This window comes from Ceratotherium simum, chromosome 17 (assembly GCF_057802395.1).
Source record: "Ceratotherium simum simum isolate JZ-2026a chromosome 17, ASM5780239v1, whole genome shotgun sequence".
In the NCBI taxonomy this organism is placed as follows: Eukaryota; Metazoa; Chordata; class Mammalia; order Perissodactyla; family Rhinocerotidae; genus Ceratotherium; species Ceratotherium simum.
The window spans coordinates 55942058-55955741 of NC_141916.1; the positions used below are offsets into that span (position 1 = coordinate 55942058).

General features: G+C 37.1%; 1 protein-coding gene across 1 annotated transcript in view; it reads right to left on the bottom strand.

The window, feature by feature from the left end:
• Positions 1-13684, bottom strand: part of GALNT8 (polypeptide N-acetylgalactosaminyltransferase 8) — a 45774-nt gene that overhangs the window by 20887 nt on the left and 11203 nt on the right. The window lies entirely within an intron of this gene.

Consider the following 13684-nt stretch of genomic DNA (forward strand, 5'->3'; position numbering starts at 1 on the left):
AGTTGAGCAACCATCACCACTATTTAATTTTAGAACATTTTCATTACACTGACAAGAAACATTGTACCCATTACCAGTTATTTTCCATTTCTTCCCAACTCATTCCACCCACACGTCCCTCAGCCATAAGCAACTACTAATCTACTTTCTTTCTCTATAGAATTGCATATTCTGGACTTTTCATACAAATGGAAATACACAGTATGTGGTCTTTTATGACTGACTTCTTTCACTTAGCATAATGTTTTCAAGGTTCATTAGTTATAGCACATATCAGTACTTCATTTCTTTTTATTGTCAAATAATATTCCACTTCATGAATATGCCACATGTTTATCCACTCATCAGTTGCTGGACATTTAGGATATTTCTACTTTTTGGCTATTGCTAGTGCCATCATGAATATTCTTGAACAAGTTCTTGTGATGGAATATGTTTTCATTTCACTGATGTACACAACTAAGAGTGTAATTGCTAAGTCGCATGATAACTCTATGTTTAACAATTTGATGAATTGCCATACTGTTTTCCAAAGTGACTGCACCATTTTACATTGCCAGCAGTAATAAATGAGGGCTCCAATCTCTCCACATCCTGGACAGCACTTGTCATTGTCTGTCATTTTGACGATAGCCATCCCAGTGGGTGTGAAGTATTATCTCATTGTGGTTTTGACTTCCATTTCTCTAATAACGCATGATGTTGAGCATATTTTCATGTGCTTTTTGGTCATTTGTATATCTTCTTTGTGGAAAAGTCTGAGTCCTTTGTTTATTTTTAATTTGGTTGTCTTTTTATTATTGAGTTGTAAGAGTTATAATATATTTTAGATTCAAGTACCTTATCAGATATGTAGTTTGCAAATATTTTCTCCCACTCTGTGAGTTCTTTTCACTTTCTTATTATTATTGCAGCAAAGAAAATTTCAGTTTTGATGAAGTGCAATTTTTCAATCTTCTCTTATCACTTATGCTTTTGGTGTCATATCTAAGTAATTCGTGATCTAACCCATGATCTCTAAGATTTACTCTTATGTTTTCTTCTACGAGTTTTATAGTTTATCTCTTACATTTACATCTATGACCGTTTTGAGTTAATATTTATGTATGGTATGTAGGGTTCCAACTTCACCTTTTTGCATATAGACACCCTGTTGGCCCACAACTGTTTGAAGAGACTGTTCTTTCCCACATTGAATTGTCTTCGCACCTCTAAAGGAGAAAAACTGTCCTGTGTGTCTCTGTCTACTCATAGCACTACTCACAGTGGAAACTTCAGTGACCAGCTATGTGGGGGTTTTTCCCACATCAAACAATTCTGTGACACCAGCTGGGTGTCCCACAATTTAATTCAATTCTGACACTATCTACCTGGAGTTAACATCACATTCCACAGGTTAAGGGTTCAGGCCCACAAGACTGCCTCCCCCACTCCGGAGGCCAATCCAAGTCCAGGTTGTTATCTGTGCTTCTGACCCACTGACTACATACGTTGGAGGTTCCCACAACCCCTTCCTTAGGTTAGATTAATTTGCTAGAGCAGCTCACAGAACTCAGGAAAACACTTTACTTACTAGATAACTAGTTTATTACAAAGGATATTAAAGGATACAAATGAACAGCCAGATGAAGAGATACATAGGGCAAGGTCCTGAAGGTCCTGAGCACAGGAGTTTCTGTCACAGTGGAAACTACCTACATACTCCCAGCATATGGTTGTGTTCTTGTTCACAAACCCAAAAGCTCTCCAAATCCCATAGCTCAGGAATTTTTATGGAGGCTTCATTACCTAGGCATGAGTGATTAAATCATTGGAAATTAGTGATCAAGTCTATCTCTACCTCCCTCCTCTCCCAGGAGGTGGAGTGGAGGGCGGGGTGGGGTTGAATATTCCAACCCTCTAATCACAGGATTTGTTCCCTGGCAACCTATCTATCTTTAGGGGATTTCTAAAAGTCGCCTCACTAACATAAACTCAGGTAATATTGAAAAGAGTTTGTTATGAATAACAAAAGACCCCTTTCTCTCTCTTCTCACATAGGAAATTCCAAGGATGCCAGGAACAGGGGCTAAGACCAAATGTATATTTCTTATTATAAATCACAATATCACAGCACTCTTGTCAGGATCAATTGACCATAAATGTAATAGTTTATTTCTGAATATCAATCCTGTTCCACTGATCTGTATATCTATCCTTAACCAACAACACATTGTCTTGATTACCATAGCTTTGTGGTAAGTTTTGAAATAAGGGAAAATGTGAGTCCTATAACTTTATTCTTCTTTTTCAAGATGCTTTGGCTATTTTGGATTGATTGCATTTTCGTATGAATTTTGGGATCAGGTTGTCAATTTCTACCCAAAATCCAGCTGGTATTTTGATAGAGACTGTAGATCAACCTGGAAACTATTGCCATTTTAACAAAATTAAATCTTCCAACCATGAATATGGGGTATTTTCCATTTATTTAAATCTTTAATTTCTTAACCAATGCTTTGTAGTTTTCCATTTACAAGCTTACACTTCTTTGGTAAATTTATTCCCAAGTATTTTTTCTTTTTGACAGTATTATAAGTGGACTTGTTTTCTTTTCTTTCTTTCTTTTTTTTTTTTTGTTTGGTGAGGAAGATTGGCCCTGAGCTAACATCTGTTGCCAGGCTTCCTCTTTCTGCTGAAGAAGATTGGCCCTGAGCTGTGCCCATCTTGACCAGCAGTGTGTAGGTCTACACCTGGGATCCAAACCTGCAAACCCCAGGCTGCCGAAGCAGAGTGCACAAACTTAACCACTATGGCCATTGGGCTGGCCCCCTGGACTTGTTTTCTTAATTTCATTTTTGAATTGTTTATTGCAAATCTATTGAAACATAATTGAATTTTGTGTATTGATCTTGTATCCTGCAACTTTTCTGTTTTCATTTATTAGCTCTAATAGTTTTCTAATGGATTTTTAGGATATTCTGTATTTAAAAGCATGTCACCTATAAATAGAGATAGTTTTACTGCTTCCATCCCAAACTAGATGATGATTTTTCTTTTTCTCGCCTGATTATCATGGCTAGAATTTTCAGTAAAATATTAAGTACAAGTTATGAGGTCAGACATACTTATTTGATGTGGGAAAAGCTTTCAGTCTTTCACCATGAGGAATGATGTTAGCTGTGGGCTTTTTGTAGATGCCCTTTATCGTGTTGAAGAAGCTCCCATCTATTCTTTGCTTATTAGGTGTTTTAATAAAGGGTCTTGGATTTTTTTTCAAATTTTTTTCTGTGTTTATTGAGATGATAGTGTGTTTTTTGTCCTTTATTCTATTAAAATGAGGTATTATATTAATTGATTTTCAGAGGTTGAACCAAATTTATGCTCCTGGCTTAAATCCCACTTGATCCTAGTGTATAATCCTATTACTATGCTGTTAGATTCAGTTTGCTAGTATTTTATTGAGGATTTTTACATCTATATTCATAAGAGATACTGCTCTGTAATTTTCTTTTCTTGTGATTTATTTATCTGGCTTTGGTATCAGGGTAATACTGGCCTTATATAATGAGTTGGGAGTGTGGGGGATCAGAATTGGCCACCTCAAGATGTGTCTTTTTGGCGTGAGGATTATTTTGGGCTGGTTACTTTTAAGAAACTGCAGACAGGCAGAAGCTCTGAAAACCAAGTAGAAGTAACCCTTTGTAAGAGACATTTACATTTGTAAGGGAAATCTCCATTTGTAAAGATGTCTCCCTCTCTGTACCAGGAAGAGGGGGGTGACCATATCTCTAGAAACTCTTATCAAAGAGGAAAGCAAGGACTTAAATCTGCATAATAACCTTACTCTTGTTTACTGTGCTTTTCTGGTAATCTCCCATAACTGACTCCCCGCACCCCCAACAGGCCCCCACAGTGAAGGCTAACAAGACTGCGTTTTGTCCTAGAGGTATTGAAGGATTTTAAGCAAAGGATAGGTATGATCAAATTAATACATTTAAAAGATCATTCTGGCTGCCAGGAGGAGAACAGATGAATGACAATCAGCAACACGTGGTCACCATAATCCAGATGGGCAGGTATGCAGACCTCAGCCACGGCATGCCCTGAGGGAAGAGAGGAGTGAAACGAAGAGCAACGGCTTCAGTCTGATTTCCTAGTCACCTGAATGTGGTGGGCGAGTGAGGGACTGGAAGGAGGATACTACCTCACAATGCTTCTCAAGCTCCAAGGTGCACACAACCCACTTGGGAATTGTGCTAAAGGGCAGATTCTGGTTCAGTAGGTCTGGGTGGGGTCTGAGATTCTGCATTTCTCATGGGATCCAAGATGATGCCAATGCTGTAAGAGTGTGGTACTACAAGTAAGACAAAGTCTTCAGACAGACCTGTACCCAAGTCACAGCTCTGTCACTTTCCATCTGTGTGATCTTGGGAATGCTACCTAACCGTTTTCTGCCTTTTTTTCCTTATTTGTGAAATGGTAGTAGTGGTAATAATAACAACACTCACATCAGAGTATTATTGTGAGGGTCAAAAGCAATAATGTGCATGAAGTGCTCAGAATAAAAGAAGTACTCGATAAATGTTAGCTGCTATTATGACTACTTTGGTGGCTATTGCTGTTCTTACTCTTGTTATATTTATTACTTGGACAATGAGACCATTCACTGAGCTAGAGGAGAAAGAGAAATTGATACATTTAGGTTTGGCCAGTTGAGTCTAAAGTGCGTTTGAATCATATCATGGAATTCCACAGCAGATCATTACATTTATGGTCTCAGGGCCTCAGCTAAACAATCTGGATTGCAGACGTGTGAATTTGGGAGTCATCACCATGTAAGTGGTGATGAATTCATAAGAGTTGGATAAAATCACCTCAGCTACATGCAGAAAAGAGCGTTGAGCCAAAGCCCAAGGATCATCCATATTTAAAGCGGAGGCAGAGGAGCCTGCCAGAGATGAACTTTAATTCTTTCAAGCACAGCGGCAGCTCCTCATGTCTGGTAGAGACTGCTTATATAACAAATATGTACTAATTGAGACTAAGAAGAGGTGATTATGTTAAATAGAAGATGGATTAAAACTCTGTTCATCTTCTCTTCCCTCTAATCCACATAATCTGATCAGCCACCCTCCGATTTTCTTTCCTCCACCCATTCTCCCATGCATTCTTTTGAATAATTTCTTGGCTATAATCTAAACGCTTTCACAATGCTTCTCTTATCCACACCCCACATTGTCTTCCCCACCTTATAGCAAGAGACACAGGAAATATGGTTCCTGCAGTTCCGAAAAGAATGATCTCGCCTTCGTCCTCACTCCCCAGCACCTGACCTGGAATGTGTAGATCAGCACTATCCAAGAGAGTTTTCTGCAATAATGGAAATGTTCTATATCTGTGCTGTCTGTTATGATACTCTCTAGCCACATGTGGCTATTGAGCACTTATAATGTGGCTATGTAACCAAAAAACTAAGTTTTTAATTTAATTCAATTTTAATTAATTTAAATTTAAATAGCCACATATGACTAGTGGCTACCATATTGGACAGTATAGCAGAAGATACTGAAAAATATTTATTGATTGGAGGACAGGTAGAGGAACTGATCTTTAGCAACTCCTTCCAATGTAGAACAATGGTCCCCCATCACCCCCAGCAACAGGACGGGACAATGGGAGAAACAGCTAAGGTGAGTAAGTTCCAGGTGTTAGAGCAAGAAAGATAAACTTTATGTATATCACAACTTTGCCTGAAATTACTGTTGTATAGAACAAATAAACTGATATGTACCCATGCAAACAGGCTTGAAGCAATTGCAAAATGTATTTTTACATTGAGACTTCTTAAGGTAAATTATGCCAGTAACAAGGCCAACTTCCTGCAGTCACACAAGACTCTACACTTAGTGGGTTAAGTTAGCTAATACTTTGCTATCACCATCTTGAAATTCTTACTAATTTTTTTTTTTTTAACAAAGGGCCTCCCATTTTCATTTTGCACTGGTCCCTGCTAATTTTGTAGCTGATCCTGACCACAGCATTTTAGCGGACCACCTATTAGAGGTTAACCATTGTAGCTATGCCTGTTCCTGTGTTTAATTGTTTGTTGGTATTTAATATCTACCTAAACTCAATAAAGTGACTGACCGGTTCTCCAGTTCCTACAACTCTCTCCTGAGTAGCCTTTCTCTGGTCTCTGAAAGGTAAAGAGAGGACAGACAACATAGAACTGCCAAGGCTGGTGTCTCTCTGGTATCAGACAGTTATCCAGAAAGCTGGGGAAACCTAGTGACTACAAACACTTTGGCATCTTGCCTAGTAGGAAGCTGGACTCAATGACATAGAAGGTCTATTCTAAATTCAAGATTCTATGTGATGGCTCTCATTCACTAAATTATTTCTCTCTCACAGGAAGTCAGTGAAATGGTCTTCCTATAGTTCCCAAGCCATGGCATTCTCAAAGCCTTCCAGAATGCTTTAGCTCTGAAATCTGAGAAATGTGTCTGAGCCACATGGATTTTTAATGACCAGCAGAGAGGAAGAGTACTCCTTCGGTTTATTAGTATCAGAGGTGATTCAGATGCTATTCAAGCATATATGGATACTTGATTCATACATATTTTCTATCCACAGTAATACTTTCTGACAAGCAGTTTAATGAATTAATCCCTATGGAATTAAACCTGAAAATATTAAATAAGTATAAGGCAGCTTCAACTACCAACTGATCCAAGCATATTATACTCATATTTCAAAACCTAAATCATGCAATCAACCCCAAGAAAATTTATTAGGTTCTATTTGCCTTCTGATTCACAAGTGGCAAATATTGACACATATGCCACCATTTTCCCCTTGTATGATAGTAGGCATCACTAACAGATCACGGCACTCATGACCGTGGCCTCTGACCACATGGACTCAAAAGTCCTCCCACGACAATACTCCAGGTAGTCATTATCAATCAATTGGAGCTGGCATGAAAGACGAAATTTTTTTACCATCCTTGCATATGCTGATTGGGTAGAAGTTTTCTCTAAATACCTTAGGGGCAGAATATCTCAGGATAAGGCAATCTACATGTTGAAATGAGTGGGTCTTAATGAAGAAGTAGTTTCTCACATCTCCATCTAAAGCTACACCTGCTGTCCTCTGACTCAGGGAATCAGGGGATGCTGAGAAATTATCTTTTTAGGGTGATGTGATACAGAGTACTAATTCGTCAGTCAAACCATGCATTGGGCCACTGTCATGCACATGGATTATAGGTCACATCTTGAATGATGACTCTTGCTCTCACGGTTAAAAGTACAAATGGAAGGAAACTTATGGAAAAAATTTCTGGTCACAATTCCTTGTTAGTTTGATGTCCAATAGATTCAGCTACAAGATCTTAGCACTCAGAGGCTGCAACTTATGATATATTTAATAACCCCAATAAGAAATCTTCATACTCAAAAACTTCTAGGCACATCCAAAAGCTCAATAAACTTCAAGTAGGATAAATGCACAGATATACACATAGACATATCGTAGTCCAAATGCTGAACGTTAAAGAGAAAATCTTGAAAGAAGCAAGAGAAAAATGACTCACCGCATGCAAAGGAACCCCAATGATATTAACAGTTGATATCTCATAAGAAACAATAGAGCCAGAAGGCAGTGGGATGACATATCAGAAATGCTGAAAGAAAAAGTAAACTATCAAGCAAGCATCTTTTATCTTATATCTTTCAAATATAAAGGCAAAATAAAGACATTGGCAGATAAACAAACACTGAGAGAATTCATTGGTAGGAGACCCACCTTACAAGAAATGCTAAGTTCTTTAGGCTGAAAGTCAGAGAGTAATTCAAACACACATACACACACACACACACACACACACACACACAAACACACACACACACGAGCACCAGTAAACATAACTGAGTAATTATAAAAGATAGTATAGATGACTATTTCATCTCCTTTCTTCTCTTAAATGATTTAAAAATCATTAAAAGACTTATTTTTTAAAAGTGTGTATAATTGTATTGTTGGGCCCATATTATATAGTAATTTCATATACTTGACAATAACAGCACAAATGAGGTAGGTGGAAGCAAAGCAGTATTGAAGTAAGGAAATGACACAGATGGTAAGTTGAATCCACAGGAACAAGTGTAGAGAATCAAACATCATAAAAAAGAAGATAAATATAAAAAATTCTATAAATTTAAACTTCCTCTCCTTTTTTCTCATCTTCTTTAATAGAGAAAAATTATATAAAGTAATTATAACAGTATATTTTTTGGTTTGTACCATACATACATGTAATATGCATAGCAATAATAGCAAAAAAGTAGGAATAGGAAATAGAGCTATATATGAGAAACTTTCCTATATCTCACTTAAATTAAGTTAGTATAAGTTTAAGTAGATTCTGATAGGTTAAGATGTATGCAATAAGCCCTAGAGCAACTTCTAAGAAAATAACTCAAAAATGTACCAAAAAATCATCCAAAGATTTATACTGTTATTAGAAAATATTCACTTAATGTAAAAAACAAGCAGTAAAGAAGAATTAGAGGAAAAAGACATGAGACATTTAAAAGCAAAAATAGAATGGCAGACGCTATACCAACTATATCAATAAAAAAATTAAATGTGAATGAATTAAACAACCTAGTAAAAAGGTAGAGATTGTCAGATTGTACAAAAAAAAATTCAATTATATAGTGTCTACAGGAAACATACTTTAGATTAAAAAATACAAATAGGTTGAAAGTAAAGGATATAGCAGGCAAACAACAACTATAAGAAAGCTAAAGTGGCTATATGAATATGAGACAAAACAGATGTTAAAACAAAAATGTTACTAGTGATGAAAGGGGAGATTTTATAACTATAAAAGGATCAATCCATCAGGGAGATATAACAATTATAAACATATACACCAAGCAACACAGTCCCAAAATACATGAAACAAAAACTGACAGAATTGAAGGGAGAAATAGACAATTCAACAATAATAGCTAGATACTTCCACACCCAACTTTCAATAATAGATACAACAAGTAGGCAGAAGATAAAGAAGGAAATGGAAGACAAACAACACTGTAAACCAACCACACCTAATAGACATCTATAGAACACTCTATCCAGCAATAGCAGAATACAATATTCTTAACTGTACATACAATGGTCTCCAGGAAGGATCATATGCTAGGTCATAAAATAAGGCTCAGTAAATTTAAAAAGATTAAATTCATACAAAGTGTGATTCTCTGGTCACAGTGGTGTGACATTAGAGAGGACAACAGAAAAATGTTTGGAAAATTCACAAATATGTGGAAATTAAACAATACATTCCTAAGTAACCATTAGATAAAAGAAGAAATCACAGGGAAATTAGAAAATACCTTAAGATGACTGAAAACCAAAACACAATACACCAAAACTTATGGGATACAGCAAAAGCAGAGCTTGGAAGGAAATTTATAGCTGTCAATACCTCTATTAAAAAGAATAAAGATCAGCGGTCAGCCCAATGGCATACTGGTTAAGTATGCATACTCCGCTTCCGTGGCCCGAGGTTCACAGATTCAGATCCTGGGCATGGACTTATGCACCACTTATCAAGCCATGCTGTGGTGGCATCCCATATACAAAATAGATGAAGATGGGTAGAGATGTTAGCTCAGGGCTAATCTTCCTCAGCAAAAAGAGGAAGATTGGCAATAGATGTGAGCTCAGGGCCAATGTTCCTCACAAAAACAAAAAAGAAGAAGAATAAAGATCTCAGAGGAGTGACATCAGCTTTATGGCAGAGTGAGCTCTCCCCTTAGACTCTCCCTCCTAAGATACAACAAAAAGGACATTCATATACCAAGAGAGAACATTCACACACCACAAAAGATGTCTGAGAGACCCACGAAGCCATCCGTCTGAGGGTGGAAATGCTGAACCCCCAGGAGGAGGTGGAAGGTGGTAAGGAGAGCTCCTCTCCCTCCCCAACATCAGCGACCATGGGCTCCAGACCACGCCTGGTCTGAGAGGAGAGGGGGGAGGGGCGGCCCTCTGCAGGAACACTGTCACTCTCCAAGTTCCCTCATAACCCATGAGAAAGCCCCACACAGAGGTGACTAAGCTATTGTGGGAGTGTCTTCATCAAGCAAGCACCCCAGCAGAGCAGATAGCAGGGGCAGAGCGAGAAGCCCCCAGGATCACGCAAGCAATACTAAGCACCCCTCTCCCTCACCCAGCACTCCAGCTCAGCCGGTTGGCCAGAGCGCCCACGTAGAAGACAGAAAAGCAGCAGCTGTGAGTGAGTGAGCCAGGGATGGCAGTGGGTTCAGGATGCACAGCTCTGACACCCGGCCAGGGGCAGCAGGTGGAAGATGTGACCAGGTACTATCACGATGTGGAGGCACAAATCCACACCGTCAAACAGTATGAAAAAATATATTAATACTCCAGACCAGAAGGAAAATGACAAGCACCCAGAAATCAATCCTGAAGGCACAGAAATATATAATCTAAATGACAGAGAATTCAAAATAGCTATCATAAAAACGTTCAGTGAGTTAGAAGAAAATACAGATAGACAATTCAATGAAATCAGGAACTTCTTCACAAAAGAGATTGAAACTATAAAGAAAAACCAATCAGAATTATTGGAAATGAAAAACACAATGGATGAGATAAAGAAATCTGGACTCCCTGAATTTAGAGCTGATATTATGAAGGACAGAATCTGCAGTCTGGAGGACAGAAATATAGAAATGCTTCAGTTGGAGGAGGAGAGAAAACTAACACTAAAAAGAAACAAAGAAATTCTCCGAGAAATATCCAACTCAATTACGAAATACAACATAAGGATTATAGGTATTCCAGAGGGAGAAGAGAAGGAGAATGGGGCAGAGACCTTGTTCAAAGAAATATAGCTGAGAACTTCCCACACCTGGGAAAGGAGCTGGAAATACAAGCAAAAAAAACCAATAGATCTCCTAACTATATCAATGTAAAAAGACCTTCTCCACAGCATATAGTAGAAAAGCTGGCAAAAGTCAATGACAAGGAAAAGAATATTAAGGGCAGCAAGGCAGAAGAAGATAACTTACAAAGGAACCCCTATCAGTCTTTCAGTGGATTTCTCAGCAGAAACCTTATAGGCTAGGAGAGAGTGGAATGATATTCAAAATTCTGAAAGACAAAATCTTTTAGCCAAGAATACTCTATCCAGTGAAAATATCCTTCAGATATGATGGAGAAATAAAAACTTTCCCAGATAAACGAAAGCTAAGGGAGTTCATCACCACAAGACCTCCCCTATAAGAAACACTCAAGAAAATCCTCATAACTGAAAAAAAAAAGAAAGAAAGGGGTTACAAAGCCTTGAGCAAAGAGAAAAATAGGTACACAAAAACAGAAAAATTGCAGCTCTCTATCAGAACAGCTTAGCAAACACTTAATTATAACATCAAAGATAAAGGGAAAGGAAACACCAAAATTAAATATAATCTCGTTATTTTAACCATGAACTCACAACACAAGATAGAATAAGTTATGACAATAATAACTTAGAAGGGGAAGAGGAAACGGATGGAATCGACTTAGTCTAAGGAAATAAGAGGCCATAAGAAAATGGACTACCTCATCTACAAGATTTTTTATACAGACCTCACGGTAACCACTAAACAAATAATCAGAACAGAGACAAAAATGATAAAAAGAAAACTAAGAAAACCATCATAAAGAACTACCAAACTGAATTGGTAGTCTGAAATACATGGGAAGAGAAACAAAGGAAATTCATAAGAACCAGAAAATGAGTGATAAAATGGCAGCATTAAGCCCTCATATATCAATAATAACTCTAAATGTAAAAGTATTGAATTCTCCAATCAAAAGACACAGAGTAGATGGACGGATTAAAAAAGAAGATCCAACAATATGCTGCCTCCAGGAAATACATCTCAGCTCTAAAGACAAACATGGGCTCAGAGTGAAGGGATGGAAGATGATACACCAAGCTAATGGCAAACAAAAGAAAGCAGGTGCTGCCATACTTATATCAGACAAAGCAGATTTCAAGATAAAACAGGTAGTGAGAGACAAAAAGGGGCAGTATATAAATGATAAAAGGGACACTCCACCAAGAAGACATATCACTTATAAATATATATACACCCAACACAGGAGCACCAAAGTACATAAAGCAACTATTAACAAACCTAAAAGGAGATATTAACAACAACACAATCATAGTAGGGGACCTTAACACCTCACTTACATCAATGGACAGATCATCCAGACAGAAAGTCAACAAGGAAATAGCAGATTTAAACGAAAAACTAGACCAGATGGACTTAGCTATAGATAGAACACTCCACCCATATACAGCAGAATACACATTCTTCTCAAGTGCACATGGAACATTCTCAAGGATAGACCATATGTTGGGAAACAAGGCAAGCCTCAATTGCCTCAGTCTAGCTAGACTGGTCAAGAAAAATAATAAAGAATACTAAAATTACGAAAATCAGGAGCAAAAGTGGGACATCACCACTGACCATACGGAAGTAAAAAAGATTATCATGGAATACTATAAACAACTGTCCACCAACAAATTAGAAAACAGATGAAATGGACAAATTCCTAGAAAGACACAAATGATCAAAATTGACTGAAGAATAAACAGAAATCTGTATAGATCTACATCAAGCAAAAAGACTGAATTAGTAATCAAAAATTCCCTATCAAAAAAGGTCTAGGAAGAAGGTGGCTTCACTGGTGAATTCTACAGAGTATTTAAAGAGGAATTAATACCAATTCTTCACAAACTCTTCCAAAATATAGCAGAGAACTAAACGCTTCCCAACTCATTCTACGAGGCCAGTATTGCCCAGATATAAAACCAGACAAAACTATAACAAGGAAAGAAAACTACAAACAATATATTTTATGAATACAGACACAAAAATCCTCAACAAAATACTAACAAACCAAATCCAGCAACACATAGAAAGAATTATATACCGTGACCAAGCAGTATTTATGACATGAATGTGAGGTTCATTTGACATCCTAAAATCAAGTAATGTAATACACCATATTAATAGATAACAGACAAAAACCACATGATCATCTCAATAGACACAGAAAAAGCATTTAACAAAATATAACAACCTTTCATGATAAAAAAAAAAAAAAGGAAAGAAAGAAAGAAAAAGAAGGCACTAAACAAGCTAGGATAGAATAGAATTTGTAGTACAGGGCATCTACAAAAACCCACAGCTAACATCATACTTAATGGTAAAATGTTATATGCTTTCCCTGTATAATGAAGGACAAAACAAGGATGTCCTCTCTTACCACTTCTATTCAGGTTCTAGCCGAGCAATTAGCAAGAAAGTGAAGTAAAAGGCATCATGTTGAAAAAGAAGTGCAGCTCTCTCTATTTGCAGATGACATAATCATATATATAAAATCCTAAAATATCCCTTAAAAACTATTAAAAAAAATAAATGAATACAGCAAGGTTACAGGATAGTAAGATCAATATACAAAAATCAATTGTGTTTCTGTAGACTTGCAATGAAAAATTTGAAATTTGAAACAAAATTAAGAAAACAATTTCACTTCCAATAGCATCAAAAAGATAAATACTTAGGAATAAATTTAACCAAAGAAGTGCAAAATGTATACTCTGAAAACT